Source organism: Microcebus murinus, unplaced genomic scaffold (genome assembly GCF_040939455.1).
Source record: "Microcebus murinus isolate Inina unplaced genomic scaffold, M.murinus_Inina_mat1.0 scaf005_hap2_Mmur4.0, whole genome shotgun sequence".
Classification (NCBI taxonomy): domain Eukaryota; kingdom Metazoa; phylum Chordata; class Mammalia; order Primates; family Cheirogaleidae; genus Microcebus; species Microcebus murinus.
This window is the reverse complement of record NW_027438951.1, coordinates 125,437-143,631: the sequence shown is the minus strand read 5'-3', so window position 1 is coordinate 143,631 and position 18,195 is coordinate 125,437. Positions and strand designations below refer to the sequence as shown.

General features: G+C 36.3%; 1 long non-coding RNA gene across 1 annotated transcript in view; it reads left to right on the top strand.

The window, feature by feature from the left end:
- The first annotated feature begins 13,521 nt into the window (after positions 1–13,521).
- LOC105861952 (uncharacterized) overlaps positions 13,522–18,195 on the top strand; it is a 106,282-nt gene continuing 101,608 nt past the window's right edge. The window contains exon 1 of the long non-coding RNA XR_001149812.2: positions 13,522–13,715. This is a non-coding gene — a long non-coding RNA (uncharacterized LOC105861952). The remainder of the gene's footprint in view (positions 13,716–18,195) is intronic.

The window sequence follows — 18,195 nt, the reverse complement described above, 5'->3', positions numbered from 1 at the left end:
AAATTAGCCCGGCGTGGTGGTGTGCACCTGTAGTCCCAGCTACTCAGGAGGCTGAGACAGGAGGATCGCTTGAGCCCAAGAGTTTGAGGTTGCTGTGAGCTATGATGATGCCACTGCACTCTAGCTCAGGCAACAGAGGAAGACTCTGTAAAAAAAAAAAAAAAAAAAAAGATGGAATTAGAAAAAGAAAAAAGGTGTTAAAGACATCTCTCCATTTCTAACTCATTGTCCTTTTGTTGTAACAATGCTGCAGTAAAGAGTCTTTTTAAAAAAATTCAGTATATTATGGGGGTACAAACACTTTGGATACATATTTTTCCTTTGCACCACCCCAGTCAGAGCTACAAGTGTGTCCATGCCCTAGATGGGTGCACTGCACCCATTAGGTGTGAATATACCCATCCCTTCCTCCTCCCTCCCATCTGCATTACACCTGATATATGTTATTACTATATATGCACTTAAGTGTTGATCAGTGAAACCAATTTGCTGGTGAGTACATTTGGTGCTTGTTTTTCCATTCTTGGGATAATTCACTTAGAATGGGCTCCAGCTCTATCCAGAATAATACAAGAGGTGCTAGATCACCATTGTTTTTTGTGGCTGAGTAGAACTCCATGGTATACATATATCACATTTTATTAATCCACTCATGGATTGATAGGCACTTGGGTTGTTTCTGCATCTTTGCAATTGTGAATTGTGCTGCTGTAAACATTCTAGTGCAGATGTCTTTTTTATAGAATGTCTTTTTTTTTCCTTTGGATAGATGCCAAGTAATGGGATTACTGGATCAAATGGTAGTTCTACTTGTATCTCTTTGGGGTATCTCTATATTACTTTCCCCAGAGGTTGTACTAGTTTGATGTCCCACCAGCAGTGCAGGAGTGTTCCTATCTCTCTGCATCCATGCCAACGTTTATTGTTTTGGGGCTTTTTTAAAGAAAAGCCATTCTTGTTGGAGTTAAGTGATATCTCATGGTGGTTTTCATTTGAATTTCCATGATGATTAGAGATGTTGAACATTTTTTTCATATATTTGTTGGCCATTAGTCTATCTTCTTTTGAAAAGTTTCTGTTCGTGTCCTTTCCCCACTTTTTAATGGGGTGGTTTGATTTTTTTCTTGCTGATTTTCCTGAGCTCTATATAGATTCTAGTTATCAGCCCTTTATCAGATGTGCAGAATGTTAATATTTTCTCCTATTCTGTAGGTTGTCTATTCATTATGATGAAAGTTTCCTTGGTTGTATAGAAGCTTTTTAATTTGATTAGGTCCCTACAAGAGACATAGACCAATGGATCAGAACAGAGAACCCAGATATAAAACTATCCTCATATTCCCATTTGATCTTTGACAAAGCAGACAAAAACATACACTTTGGAAAAGAATCCCTATTCAATAATGATGCTGGAAAAATTGGATAGCCACATGTAGAAGACTGAAACAGGATCTTCACCTCTCACAAAAGTCAACTCATGATGGATAACAGACTTAAGGCATGAAACTGTAACAATTCTAGAAGAACATGTTGGAAAGCTGTTATAGACATCATCAGCCTAGGGAAAGAATTTATGAAGAAGACCCCAAAGGCAATCACAGCAGCAACAAAAATAAACAAATGGGACCTGTTACAAGGATTCTTTTAAGCATAGCCACACATACTTTGTTTCTGTGAGCTAGAGTCTTAAACAAGGGGCCAGGAAGTCAAACAGTATGAGTATTTTAAATTTAATGAACATGAGTATTGTGCTTTCCAAAAATATTTAGCAGTTTAAATTCTAGCCAGCAATGTGCAAAAAGACCATCTCTCTGCAGTTATTTCAAGCATCATATATTTTATTCTCTCTTAATTCTTGCTAATCTGATGTAGTTCAATAAAAAAGTATTTCATTGCTTTATTTTACATTTCTCTGACTACTAATGAGGTCAGTACCACATCTTGTGCATTGACCATTTGCATTTCCTTTACATATCCTTTGTCTGTATTTTTAATGTGTAATTCTTTATCATTACTCATTTTTAATTTCTTAGAAAAGCTTTATTGATATAAAAATTCACATATTATACAATTCACCCATTCAAAGTGAACAATTTTTAGTATAGTCACAGATAATCTATTGATGGACATTTGGATTGTTCCCACCTTTTGGCTGTTCTAAATAATCCTTTTATGAAACATTCATGTACAAGTTTTCCTTTAATACCTGTTTTCAATTCTTTTCAGTTTATACCTAAAAGTGGAATTCCTGAGTCCTATGTTAACTCTATGTTTAATCCTTTGACAAAATGCCAGACTATTTTCCACAGTGGCTGCACCATTTTACATTCACCCTGGCAGTGTATGAGGGTTCCCATTTCCTCACCTTCTCTCTAACGCTTATGAGTATCTGACTTTTTAATTCTAGCCATCCTAGTGGGTATGAAGTGGTATATCATTCTGGTTTGATTTGCATTTCCCTAGTGACTGATGACATCAAACATATTTTCACATTATTATTATCCATTTGTATACCTTCCTTGGAGAAATATTGACTTAGATCCTTTGCCCATTTTAAAACTGGATTACTAGTCTTTGTATTATTGAGTAGTAAGAGTTCTTTAAACACTCTAGATACAAATACTTTATCAGACATTTGATTTGCAAATATTTTCTCCCATTCTGTCTGTTCTTTTTTCCCCCACTTTCTTAAGGGTGTACTTTGAAACAGAAAGTTTCAAATTTTGATAAAGTGCAATTTATTTAGTTTTCCACCTGTTGCTTGTACTCTGGTGTCATGTCTAAGAATACTTTGCCAAATCCAAGGTCGTGAAGATTTACTCCTATGCTTTCTTCTAAGAGTTTTATAGTTTTAGCTCGTACATTTAGGGCTATAATCCATTTGCATTTTGAGTTAATTTTTATATATAGTTTGAGGTAGGGGTCCAACTTAATTCTTTAGCATGTGGATATCCAGTTGTCCCAGTATCCTTTATTGCAAAGACTATCCTTTCTCTGTTACGTTATTTTGATATTCTTTTTGAAAATTAATTGATCATAAATGTATGGATTTATTTCTGGACTCTCAGTTTTATTGCATTGATCTATATGTCTAGTTTTATGCCAGTGCAACACTGTCTTGACTATTGTAGCTTTGTAGTGAGCCTTAAAATAAAAAATGTGAGTCCTCCTACTGTGTTCTTCTTTTCAAAGGTTGTTTTGGCTATTTAGGGCCCCCTACAATTTCATATGAATTTAAGATCAGCTTGTCAATTTCTGAAAATAACGCAGTTGGAATGTTGGTAGTGATTGATTTGATTCTGTAGATCAATTGAGGAAGTATTGCCATGTTAACAAAATTAAGTCTTCTAATCCATGAGCATAGGATGTCTTCCCATTGATTTAAGTCTTCTAAAATTGTTTCAACAATGTTTTATAATATTCGTTGTATAAACCTCATACTTATTTGAGTAAGTTATTCCCAAGTATTTTATTATTTTTGATGCTATTTTGAGTGGAATTGTCTTCTTAATTTCATTTTTGAATTGCTCATTGCAAGTGTATAAAAATACAATTGATTTTTGTATATCATTTATATCCTCCAAACTTGTGGAACTTATTTATTACTCCTAATAGTTTTTTAGTGTATTATTTATATTTGTCAAATGCTTTTTCTTCATATGTCAAGATGATCATGTGATTTTTGTTTTTTATTTCATTGATACAATATATTACATTAATTGATTTTTGGATGTTGCATTTCTGTGATAAATCCTACTTGGTCATTGTGTGTAATTTTAATTTTTATGTTTTGGGATTTGCTTTGTTAGTGTTTTGTGGAGGATTTCTGTATCCATATTCAAAAGATTCATTGGTCTATAATTTTCTTTTATTGTGACCTCTTTATCTGGTTTTAGTACCAGGGTAATAGTGTGACCTCATAAAATACATTGTAAAGTGTTCCTTTCTCTTCTGCTTTTTGGGAGAGTTTGTGAAGAATTTCTATCTATTTATCATCTATCTATCTATCATATATCTTACTGTGATAAAAACACTTCATGTGAGATTTATCCTCTTCACAAAATTTTAAGTGCACAATACAGTGTTGTTAACTACAGACATGATGTCATAAGAGAAGATCTCTTTTCTAGGATAAACACTAGGAGTGGATTAAATAAAAGAAAAAAATAAATAATTTTAAAATATTAAAAAAATAAAGAAAAATAAAGAAAAAAGAGAAGATCTCTAGAATGTCTTCATCTTGGATAAATGAAACTTAATTAGTCCTTAAATGTTTGTTAGAACTCAGTGGTAAAGCTTCTGGGGCTTTTCTTTGTGGGGAGTTTTTTTATTACTGATTCAATCTCTTCTTTTATTATAGGTCAATTCAAATTATCTGTTTTTCCTTGATTCAATTTAAATGGCTTGTATCTTGGTAGGAATGTGAATATGTTCATTTCATCTAAGTTATTTAACTTATTGGCATACATAGTTTTCATTTATAATCCTTTTTAATTCTGTAACTTCAATTGTAATGTTCTCACTTTCATTCTTTATTCTAGTAATTTGAGTCCTTTTTCCCCCCCTTGGTCAATCTAGCTAAAGGCTTCTCAATTTCATTGATCTTTTCAAAGAACCAACTTTTGGTTTCATTGATTCTTTTGTTTATGATCTATTTCATTTATCTCTGCTCTAATATTTATTATTTTCTTCAAGTTGCTTGATTTACTTTTGCTCATCTTTTCCCAGTTTCTTAAGGTGTAAGGTTAGGTTATTGATTAGAGATCTTCCCTTTTTGTTGTTCTGAGGCAGAGTCTTGCTCTGTCACCCTGGGTACAGTGCAGTGGTGTCATCATAGCTCACAGCAACCTCAAAATCCTGGACTCAAGTGATCCTCTTGCCTCAGCCTCCCAGAATGCTAGAATTACAGGCATGAGCCACCATGCCTGGCCTTCCTTTTTTCTTAATATATGCATTTTTTGTTATAAATTCTCCTTTGAACACCACTTTATCTGTACCTTCTACATTTTGGTATCTTATATCTTCATTTTCATTTATCTCAAAGTATTTTCTGATTTTCCTTTTGATCTCTTCTTTGACACATTTGTTGTTTGTGAGTTTTGTTTAATTTTCACATATTTGTAAATTTCCCATAATTTTTCATGCTATTGATTTCTAATTTTATTCTATGTGGTCAAAAAGCATACTTTGTATTGTTTCCATCCTTATAAATTTCTTGAGATTTGTTTTATGGCATAGTATATGATCTATTCTTTCTTTTTCTTTATTCTCTTTCTTTCTTTCTTTCTTTCTTTCTTTCTTTCTTTCTTTCTTTCTTTCTTTCTTTCTTTCTTTCTTTCTTTCTTTCTTTCTTTCTTTCTTTCTTTCTTTCTTTCTTTCTTTCTTTCTTTCTTTCTTTCTTTCTTTCTTTCTTTCTTTCTTTCTTTCTTTCTTTCTTTCTTTCTTTCTTTCTTTCTTTCTTTCTCTTTCTTTCTTTCTTCTGTCCATTTCCAGAAATATGATCTATTCTTGAGAATGCTCCATGTGCTCTTGAGAAGAATATATATTCTTGACAGGACGTGGTGGCTCACAACTGTAATTTCAGCACTCTGAGAGGATCGCTTGAACTCAGAAGTTTGAAACCAGGCTGAGCAAGAGCAAGACCCTCCTCTCTACTAAAACCAGAAAACAATTAGCCAGGTGTCATGACATGTGCTTGTGGTGCCAGCTACTTGGGAGGCTGACGCAGGAGGATCACTTGAGCCCAGGAGTTGGAGGCTGCAGTGAGCTATGATGACGCCACTGCACTCTACCCAGGGTGACAGAGTGAGACTCTGTTTCAAAAAGAATAAGAAAATAAAAGAAGAAAAACAATGTATATGTTGTTGTTGAGTGTACTGTATATGTATGTCTGTTTTTTCTAGTTGGTTTATAATGTTGTCTAAATTTTCTATTTCCCTGTCAATCTTCTGTTTAGTTCTATATATTATTGGAAATGGATTATGAAGTCTCTATTATTGTAGAGTGATTTTTCACTTTTATTGTCAGTGTTTGCCTCATACATTTTGGAGCTCTGTCATTAGATAATCATTGCAATTGTATCTTCCTGATGGACCCTTTTATCATTATGAAATGTCTCTCTTTATTTCTAGTAACATTTTTTTTTTGTTTTGAAGTCTATTTAGTCTGATATTAGTATGAGCAGTCCAGCATTCTTGTTATTGCTGTTTGTAGGACATATCTTTTTACTTTAAATTAAATTGGATCTTTATTCATTTATTTAAATTCAGAGTATTATGGAGGTACAAACATTTTGGTTAGATGAAATGCATTTGCCTCACTCAAGCCAGGGCCACAAATGTGTCTTCCCCCATACCGTGCGCCCCGTCTTCATTAGCTTGGGTTTACTCACTCCACCCGCTCTAGCCCCCACAACCCCAGCCACCCACCTGACCAGTGCCCATTGAGTATTACTATCATGTGAGCATCTTAGTGTTAATCAATTTAGTACCAGTTTGATGGTGAGTACATATGGTACATGTTTTTCCATCCTTGTGATAACTCACTTCGAAGGATGGGCTCAATCTCTATTCAGGATAATATAAGACGTGCTGGATTACCATTTTTTTTGTAGTTGAGTAGTATTACATGGTATACATATACCACATTTTATTAATCTACTCATGTATTAATGGGCACTTGGGTTATTTCCACATCTTTGCAACTGTAAATTGTGCTGCTGTAAACAATCTAGTGCAGATGTCTTTATTATAGAATGTCTTTCTTTCCTTTGGATACATGCCTAGTAGTACAATTGCTGGATCAAATGGTATTTCTATTTTTATCTCTTTGAGGTATCTCCAAATTACTTTCCAAAGGGATTGTACTAATTTGCAGTCCCACCAGCAGTGTATGAGTGTTCCAATCTCTCCACATCCACGCCAGCGTTTGTTATTTTGGGACTTTTTGATAGAGGCCATTCTCGCCTGGAGTTAGGTGATATCTCACTGTAGTTTTCATTTGAATTTGCCTAGTGATTAGAGATGTTGAGCACTTTTTCATATTTTTGCTGGCCATTCGTCTGTCTTCTTTTGAAAAGTTTCTGTTCATGCCATTTGCTCATTTACTGATGGGGTTGTTTGATTTTTTCTTGTTGATTTTCTTAAGTTCTATATAGATTCTTGCTATTAGTCCTTTATGGGATGTGTAGCATGAAAATATTTTCTCCCATTCTGTAAGTTTTCTATTTGCTCTAAGGACAGTTTCCTTGGCTGTGCAGAAGCTTTTTAATTTGATCAGGTCCTATTTGTTTATTTTTGTTGCTTCTGTGATTGCTTTGGTGGTTTTCTTCATAAATTCTTTACCTAGCCCAATGTCTAAAAGAGTCTTCCTAACATTTTATTCCAGATTCTTAAGGTTTCACACCTTAGGTTTAAGTCTGTTATCCAACATGAGTTGATTTTTGTGAGAGGTGAGAGGTGGGGCTCCATTTTCAATCTTCTGCATGTGGATATCCAGTTTTCCCAGAACCACTTATTGAATAGAGATTCTTTTCTTGAATGTATACTTTTGTCTGCTTTGTGGAAGATTAAATGACAATAAGAGGTGGCTTTATGTCTGGGATCTGTGTCCTATTCCAAAGGTCTATATCTCTGTGCTTGTGCCAGTAACATGCTGTTTTGGTTATTGTAGCCTTGTAGTAAAGATTGATGTCTGGCAGACTGATGCCTCCCAACTTGTTCTTTTTGCTTAATATTGCTTTGGCTATACAAGGTCTTCTCTGGTTCCAGACGAAACATAGAATTATTTTTTCTGAATCTGTAAAGAATGATGGTGGAATTTTGATAGGGATTGTGTTAATTCTGTAGATCACTTTAGGTAGAGTTGACATTTTGGCAATATTGATTCTATAAATTTTGTGATTTGGATCTTTAAATCTCAAGTGTGTCTCCCATAGAAAACATATAGTTGTATCATTTTCAAATCTAGTCACATGATCTTTGCTTTTTTATTGAACTGTTTAATTTGTTCACCTTTATTGTTATTATTGATATAATTGTATTTATGTCTACTATTTTATTTTTTCTTTGATATATGTTTTAATTTTTTGTTTCTCTATTCTTTCTTTATTGGTTTCTTTTTCATTAAGTGAATATTTTCTAATGCAGCATTTAAATTTCTTTAATGATTTTTTCACTATATGTTGAGTTATGTTTTAGTGGTTGCTTTAGAGTTTACAATATACATCTAACATCAAAATCACCTTCAGAATTATACTAGCTTTATTACAATGATATATAGAAACACTACTCCTATATAGATCAATTTTCTTTTCTCCATTTTAATGATATTGGTGTTATGCATATTATGTCTATTAATAACATGAGCACATTGTTATAATTATTGCTTTATTATCTATATTTTCTTAGGGCAATACAGCTTTGTTCCATCCCACCTCTTTTAGCAAATATATTGCATTTCTATGTTATAGGCACAATAATACATTATATACATATTTTATACATTTACTTTTTTAATCAGCTAAGAGAAAAAAGGGGACAATATACATTTATACAGTCTTTTATAATTACATAATTACTGGTGTTCTCTGTTTTTTTCTTTATGTGTGTGTGTGCGTGTGTGTGTACCTGAATTACCATCTGGGATGATTTGGTTTCAGTCTGAAGAACTTCTTTTAGTTTTTCTTGTAAGGTAGATATGCTAGCAACAAAATTTCAAATTTTGTTTGTTTATCTGGAAATATCTTTATTTCCTTTATTTTTATGAAAGATAGCTTTGCTGGACGTAGAAACCTTGATTTACAGTTTTCTTTTAAATTTCAGCACATTATGTGGGTACAAATGTTAAGGTTACGTATATTGCCCTTACCCCCCTACCCCTCGAGTCAGAGCTTCAAGTGTAACCATCCCCCAGATGGTGCCCATCACACTCATTATGTATGTATATACCCATCCCCTCCTCCCCTCCTAAATGCCACACACCTGATAAATATTTTTCCTATATGTCCACTTAGATGTTCATCAGTTAATACCAATTTTCTGGTGAGTACATGTGGTGCTTGTTTTTCCATTCTTGGGATATTTCATTTAGTAGAATGGGTTCCAGCTGTATCCAGGAAAATACAAGAGGTGCTATATCACCATTGTTGCTTAGAGCTGAATAGTACTCCATGGTATACATATACCACATTTTATTAATCCACTCATGTATTGATGGGCACTTGGGTTGTTTCCACATCTTTGCAATTGTGAATTGTGCTGCTATAAACATTCGAGTGCAGGTGTCTTTTTTATAGAGTGTCTTTTGTTCTTTGGGGTAGATGCCCAGTAGTGGGATTGCTGGATCAAATGGTAGATCTACTTGTATCGCTTTAAGGTATCTTCCATATTGCTTTCCACAGAGGTTGAACTAGTTTGCAGTCCCACCAGCAATGTAGGAGTGTTACCATTTCTACACATTCATGCCAACATTTATTGTTTTGGGACTTTTTGATAAAGGCCATTCTCACTGGAGATAAGTGATATCTCATTGTGGTTTTGATTTGCATTTCCCTGATGATTAGAGATGTTGAGCATTTTTTCATATGTTTGTTGGCCATTATTCTGTCTTCCTTTGAAAAGTTTCTGTTGATGTCCTTTTCCCACTATTTGATAAGGTTGTTTGATTTGTTCTTGCTGATTTTCCTGAGTTCTAAATAGATTCTAGTTATCAGCCCCTTATCAGATGTGTGCCATGAGAAAATCTTGTCCCATTCTGTAGGTTGTCTGCTCTCGTGACAGTTTCTTTGGCTGTGCAGAAGCTTTTTAGTTTGATCAGGTCTCATTTATTTATTTTTGTTGTTGCTGTGATTGCCTTTGGGGTTTTCTTCATAAATTCTTTGCCTAGGTCAATGTCTAGAAGAGTATTTCCAACGTTTTCCTCTAGAATTCTAATAGTTTCATACCTTAGGTTTAAGTCTGTTACCTAGCCTGAGTTGATTTTTGTGAGAGGTGAAAGGTGTGGATCCTGCTTCAGTGTTCTACATGTGGCTATCAAGTTTTCCCAGCACCATTTATTGAATAAGGATAATTTTCCCCAGTGTGTTTTTGTGTGCTTTGTTGAAGATTAGATGGCTATATGAGGATGGTTTTATATCTGGGTTTTCGGTTCTGTTCAGTCTCCTATAGGGACTGGTCAATGTCCCTATTCTTGTGCGAATCCAAGCTGATTTAATTACTACAGCCTTGCAGTATAGTTTTAAATCTGGCAAATTGTTACCTCCCATTTTGTTTTTATTGCCTAGAATTGCCTTTGCTATATGGGGTCTTCTCTGGTTCCATACAAAGCGTAAAATTATTTTTTCTATATCTGTGAAAGATGATGTTGGTATTTTAATAGGGATTGCATTGAATCTGTAGATCACTTTGGGTAGTATAGACATTTTAACAATGTTGGTTATCTCAACCCACGAGCATGGTATGTTTTTTCATCTCTTTATGCACTCTACTACTTCCTTCCTCAGTCTCCCTGTAGAGCTCTTTTACCTCTTTAGTTAAATATAATCCTATTTGGAGTTCATTGAGTTTCCTATATACATTATATTTTTAAATAAATTTGGGAAGTTTTCTGCCATTATTTCTTCAAATTTTTTTTTTCTGCTCCTTTTCTCTTCTTTCTCTTTGGGATCCATATTACACATATGTTGGTAAATTTGATAGTTTCTCACATTTTTCTGAGGTGCTGTTCCCTTTTCTTAGTTCTTTTTCTCTCTGTTTTTCAGCTTGCATAGTCTCTATTATCTATCTTTAAGTTTTCTAATTCTTTCTCCTGCCAGTTGAACTACTCTACTGCTGAGCCTCTCTAATGAATATTTTATTTCAGTTATTTTGTTTTGCACCTACAGAATTTTCCTTTGGTTCTTTTTCTTATAATTGCTATGCTTTTATTGATATTATCTATTTGATATAGCAATATCATCCTATCTACTTTTACTTATGTAATCATTCTTTCCTTTAGTTCTATGAACATTAACATGATTATCCAAGTCAACACTGTTAAAAAGGTATACACAAGAAGGATAAACTTTCCCTTCTTCCCCACCCCTTTCACTTAACTCCTTATAAGTAACTGATTTTGTTTGTTTCTGTTTTATCTTTTCTGTGTTTCTTTCTGTAGAAATAAGTCGAGATTCATGTGCTCTTGTTTCCCTTGATTTCATACACATAAATTAGTACAGTATGAACTCTTCTGCATTATATTTTTTTCACTTAAAAATAAATGTATCCTGGAAATAGGCCGGGCGCTGTGGCTCACGCCTGTAATCCTAGCTCTTGGGAGGCCGAGGCGGGCGGATTGCTCAAGGTCAGGAGTTCAAAACCAGCCGGAGCAAGAGCGAGACCCCGTCTCTACTATAAAAATAGAAAGAAATTAATTGGCCAACTGATATATATATAAAAAATTAGCCGGGCATGGTGGCGCATGCCTGTAGTCCCAGCTACCCGGGAGGCTGAGGCAGAAGGATCACTCGAGCCCAGGAGTTTGAGGTTGCTGTGAGCTAGGCTGACGCCACGGCACTCACTCTAGCCTGGGCAACAAAGCGAGACTCTGTCTCAAAAATAAATAAATAAATAAATAAATAAATAAATAAATAAATAAATGTATCCTGGAAATAGAGAAATGTATAATTTTGTATTAGATTTTTGATCCTTTGTTCCTCAATTTTAAGGGTTATGTATATATTAGAGATAGTAACCCTTAATCTGCAATATAGGTTGCAAAGATTTTCTCAATTTATTAGTTGTCTTTTGGTTTTTTATGATTTTTAACCATGTAAAGAGTTTTTTAATTATAAAATTTATGAAGTCAAATTTATCAATTTTAAATTTTTTTTAAAAAAATGCCTTGTTTTGAGTCATATTAGGAAATCTTTCCCATCACTGAGGCTAAAGAGAAATTCTCCCATGGTTTCTCTTAATACTTGATTAGGTTCATTTTTTTTATATTTAGACACCTATACGTTTGGAATTTATTGTTGTGTATAATGTGAGATACGGATCTACTTTATCTTTTTCTAAATAGCTTTCCAGTTGTCTAAGCACCATTTATTAAAAGGGCCATCTTTATTCCAAAGATTCAAGATGCCATCTTTACCTTATACTAAATTTTCATACCAATTTGGACCTATTTTTGTAGTTTCTATTTATTGCATTGGTCTATTTGTCCATTTGTGCACCAGTATCACACTGTTTTACTTAAAGGCATTTTATTGTAAACTACAAAAAATTTTGTAAACTACAAAAATTTATTGCATTGGTCTATTTGTCCATTTGTGCACCAGTATCACACTGTTTTACTTAAAGGCATTTTAATGTATATTTTAATGTCTAGCAGGGCTACTTCCCTCTCATAGGTTTGTTTGTTTATTTGTTTCTTTGTTTTATTGTTTTCCTGGCTATTCTTTCATGTTTGTTTCTTCATATGAACTTAGAATCAGGGCTGGGAATGGTGGCTCATGCCTGTAATACCAGCACATTGCAGGGCAAGGTGGGAGGATCACATGAACACAAGAGTTTGAGGTTGCAATGAGCTATGATCACTCCAGTGCATTCTAGCCTGGGTGACAGAATGAGATCCTATCTCATAAATGAATAAATAACTTAGTATCAGCATGTCTATGTCAATAAATAAACTTATTGGTGTTTTTATTGGGATTATGATACATTTGTAATTTAGGGAGACCGAACATCTTTATGAAGTTGAGTCATCCTATCCACAAACAAAGCATGCCATTCCATATGCTCAGGTCTTCATTTGTGTCTCTCAGGAGTGTTTAAGCTTTTTCTTGTATAAGTTTTATACATTTCCAATTGTTTATTCCCAAATATTTTTTCTTCTTTCCTGCTATTGTAAATGATATTTTGTCTACTGTCATGTCCTCTGGCTATTCTTTATATGTATGAAAGCTACTGATTTCTGTGTATTAATTTTATATACTGATACTTTGATGAATTATATTATTTTTGAGGTAGTTTTATCATTAATTCTTTAGGGGTTGGCAATTCTGCAGGAGTTGGCAATCTTCTATAGATAACTAGAGAATAAATAATTTAAACTTGATGGCCCAAGGGGCAAAGTTGAGATTATATAGATATCTATATCATAAGAGAATAAAAAATTCTCACAAATTTTTTCTTAATGAAATTCAAAATATAAAATAGAGTACAATTTTTGTTTGTAATAGTTATTTCCTCATTATTTATTTTGTAGCTTTTTGCTTTCTCTGTTTTATTCTGATCAACATGGCTAGTGGTTTGTCTATATTATTCATCTTTAAAAAAGCAAGGATTCTGATTCACTAATTAGGTCTATTCTATTCTATTCTCTGTTCCATTAATTCCTACTTTTATCTTTATTAGTTCATTTATTATGTTCTCTTTTACTTACTTTGTCATACTTGTTCCAGTTTTGGGGGGATCCTTTTTTTAAAAAAAACTTTGTGTTAAAAACAAATAGGGGGGTGGAGCAAGATGGCGGACAAATAACACGGCCAGACAGAGTGTCTCTGCAGAAAAGACAAATGCTAGCAGAAATTAGAGGAAAGAAGCAAGAAGACGAGCATACAGCGGACGAGGGCCGGAGGGAGGGGACCTGAGACCCCGGGAGACTCCATGGGAGGAGGCTGCGGAGGAGAACTGGAGGCTGAGACCACCAGAGCAGCCTGGAGACCAGCGGCAAGGGTAGGTGGATTTGCTGTTCCCCCCCCTGCATTTGGGACTGGTGGTGGGCTCCCCAGAGGGTGGAGAGACCTGTGGACATCAGTCCAGACATGGCTGCTGCTAGCCAGCGGTGAACCTGTAGCAGACGTGACACCAGGTTCCCAACTTCCTCCGGGCACCTCTGCGTGCACAGACCCGAGCCGTGCGGCAGGTGCCATATTGCCTCCTCCACCCCTCTGCTGACCCTACCCTCGGCTGCCCAGAGAGACAATACAGCCACCAGCCGGAGGCACCTCCAGGGAATGGGACCTTCCCTTTTGGGACCCTACAGCTGACTCAGGGGAACTCAGATTGTGAGCTCCCTACCCGCCCGCCCTCCCAGGTGCTGCTGACACCGTGTTCCCAGGAGAACGGTGCTGACTCAGAGGCTGAGAGACATAGACCCAGCTTGGGCTCCCTGTGGGTGAATTGGGACCAGAAATCCTCTCCCTGGTGGGGATACAGTTTGAACTCTGGGACCCGGAGGTCAGACCTGCAGACCAGATCCCCTGCACTGGGGGCTAGCTTTTCTGGGGGCACAGAAGGATTATACATGAACAGCCTACTGAGGTGTGTGTGCCTCCAGGGGCAGATCAGCATCCTAGAGGGCAACCCTCCTCCCAGGAGGAGGCCGTGCACCCAACCCAGGTGGCATTCCTGTGCAGGGAACCTCCCCGCTGGCATCACAGTCCGGGGAGGCCTGGTGGCTTGTGGTCTGGCCTGCTGGCAGAGGCCCAGGAGTAGCTGCGGAGTTGGGGAGGGTGGAAAGAAGCGAGGCCCGCTCGAGACTGGGAGTCTCAGACAGCCCCAAACCCACGCACAGACTTTCTGGCTGAGCGAGACCATTCCAGCCCCGCCCTGACAGCTTTCCCTGGAAGCAGAGAACAGAACTTTGACCCCTGCTAACTGCCTGAGGGCAGGCTTACCCAACCCAGTTCCGCCCAGAACAAGAGCAGATAACAGGACACAAAATCAACAGCATAGCCTGTTCCTCCAAGCAAACGCCACCTACTGACAGGGACGGCATCTTGCACAGCCTTTCCATGGCACCCAATGACTCAATATACAGGGAGTGGTCCAATTTCACCCACAGACACCACCTAACGCCTCAGAAATTAACAAGGTCTGTGAATACCCAAACAATAACTTAAGGAAAGAAACAACAACTGATCGACATGGGAAGAAATCAGCGAAAGAACTCAGGAAATATGAAGAACCAAACGGAAAACACACCCCCAAAGAGGAGCACCAGCCCCCTAGAAACGGACACCAACCCAAATCAGGCAACCAAAATGACAGAAGAGGAATTTCGTATGTGGATCATAAGAACAATCACCCAGCTGCAAAACAACTCAATAACCAACACAAAGAAACCACAAAAAGTCTCCAGGATCTGGAAAACAAAATAGACACAATGAAGAAAAGTTTAACCAAACTCCTGGAAATGAAGAATCAATTGAAGGAACTACATAATACAGTGGAAAGTCTCAAGAACAGGGTAGATCAAACAGAAGAAAGAATCTCAGAGCTTGAAGATAACACCCTCCAATTGAATAAATCAGTCACAGAAATAGAGCAGAGAAACAAGAGAAAAGAGCAAACCCTACAAGATCTGTGGGATTATGTGAAGAAACCTAATGTGAGGGTCATAGGGTTACAAGAAGGGGAAGAAGAGAACACTCAAGGGTTGGACAAGATTTTGAAGATATAATAGAGGAAAATTTCCCAGGCCTTGCTCAAAATCTTGATATACAAGTTCAAGAAGCTCAGAGGACCCCTGGGAGATTCAATGCACACGGGAAGACGTCACGACATGCAGTCATCAGATTGACCAAAGTATCAACTAAAGAGGCCCTTCTAAGAACTGTAAGACAAAAGAAGCAAGTAACATACAAGGGAAAGCCAATTCGAATAACATCAGACTTCTCTAATGAGACTTTACAAGCAAGGAGAGACTGGGGCCCCATTCTCACTCTTTTGAAACAAAACAATGCCAGCCTAGAATATTATTCCCTGCAATACTAAGCTTCGTATATGAAGGAGAAATGAAAACATTCTCAGACAAGCAAAGCCTCAGAGAATTCACCAAGACAAGACCAGCCCTACAAGAAGTACTTAAAACAGCGTTGTGCACGGAATATCATAATAATAACCCAGGAAGATAAAAACAACCAAAACCCAAAGATATTAAAGGCCAGATATTACAATGGCTCAAGACAGAAATCATAGCAACAACATCCAACCCAACAGAATGATCAGTAATCTACCTTACCTATCAGTTCTCTCAATAAATGTGAATGGCTTAAACTCTCCACTCAAGAGACATAGGCTGGCTGAATGGATAAGAAAATACAGGCCAAGTATATGCTGTCTTCAGGAAACACATCTAACCTGCAAGGATGCATATAGACTCAAAATAAAAGGGTGGACATCAATATTCCAAGCAACTAGAAGCCAAAAGAAGGCTGGTGTGGCAGTTCTAATTTCAGACGATTTAGTTTTTAAACCAAGAAAAGTAGTTAAAGACAAAGAGGGTCATTATATAATGGTGAAGGGCACAGTCCAACAAGAAGAGATAACAATTTTAAATATATATGCACCCAACTTAGGTGCACCCAGATTCATAAAGCAAACCTTACTGGAGCTAAGCAAATGGATTAATAGCAACTCCATAATCGCCGGAGATTTCAACACCCCACTGACGGCACGAGACAGATCCTCCAAACAGAAAATTAATAAAGAAATAATGGACCTAAACAAAACTCTAGAACAATTGGGTCGGACTGACATTTACAGAACATTCTACCCAAAATCCACTGAATATACGTTCTTCTCATCAGCTCACGGGACATTCTCTAAGATTGATCATATCCTAGGCACACAGAAAATCTCAAGAAATTTAAAAAAATAGAAATCATACCATGTACCTTCTCAGTCACAGTGGAATAAAAGTAGAAATCAACCCTAACAGAAACTCACATTTCTACACAAAAACGTGGAAATTAAACAACCTCCTACTAAATGATTACTTCATAAATGAAGAAATCAAGACGGAAATAAAAAAAATTCTATGAAGAAAACGATAATGGAGAGACAAGTTATCAACTCCTCTGGGACACAGCTAAAGCAGTTCTGAGAGGAAAGTTTATCTCTTTAAATGCCTATAACCAAAAAACAAGAAGATCACAAATAGACACTATAATGAAACAAGTCAAAGAGCTGGAAAAAGATGGGCAGACCAACCCCAAACCCAGCAGAAGAAGTGAAATCAGCAACATCAAATCAGAACTAAATGAAATTGAAAACAGGGAAGCTATTCAGGAGATTAATAAAACAAAAAGTTGGTTCTTTGAAAAAATAAACAATATTGACACACCATTGGCTAAGCTAATGAAAAACAGAAAAGAGAAATCTCTAATAAGCTCCATCAGGAATAAAAAAGGAGATATCACAACTGATCCCAAAGAGATACAAGATACAATTTATGAATACTGCAAAAATCTTTATGCACACAAACTGGAAAATGTGGAGGAAATGGACAAATTTCTAGAAACACACAGCCTCCCTAGGCTCAACCAGGAAGAAATAGATTCCCTGAACAGACCAATCTCAACAGCTGAAATAGAAACAGCAATTAAAAATCTCCCTAAAAAGAAAAGTCCCGGTCCAGATGGCTTCACACCTGAATTTTACCATACTTACAAAGAAGAACTAGTACCTATCTTGCAGAAACTATTCCACAACATCGAGAAGAACAGAAACCTCCCCGACACCTTTTATGAAGCGAATATTACTCTGATACCAAAACCAGGAAAGGATGCAACAAAAAAAGAAAACTACATACCCATATCCCTAATGAATATAGATGCAAAAATTTTCAACAAAATCTTAGCTAACCGAATCCAGACACTTATCAAAAAAATAATCCACCACGACCAAGTGGGCTTCATCCCAGGGATGCAGGGATGGTTCAACATACGTAAATCTATAAATGCAATTCACCACATAAACAGAAGCAAAAACAAAGACCACATGATTCTTTCAATAGATGCAGAAAAATCTTTTGACAAAATTCAACACCCTTTCATGATACGAACACTTAAGAAAATAGGCATAGAAGGGACATACCTAAAAATGATACAAGCCATATATGACAGACCCATAGCCAACATCATACTGAATGGGGAAAAATTGAAATCATTCCCACTTAGAACTGGAACCAGACAAGGCTGCCCACTATCTCCACTTCTGTTCAACATAGTGCTGGAAGTCTTGGCTACAGCAATCAGACAGGAAAATGGAATCAAAGGTATCCAAATAGGGGCAGAAGAGATCAAACGTTCACTGTTTGCTGATGATATGATATTGTATCTAGAAAACCCCAAGGATTCAACCAAGAAACTCCAATGAATTTAGTAAAGTCTCAGGATACAAAATCAATACACAGAAATCAGAGGCATTC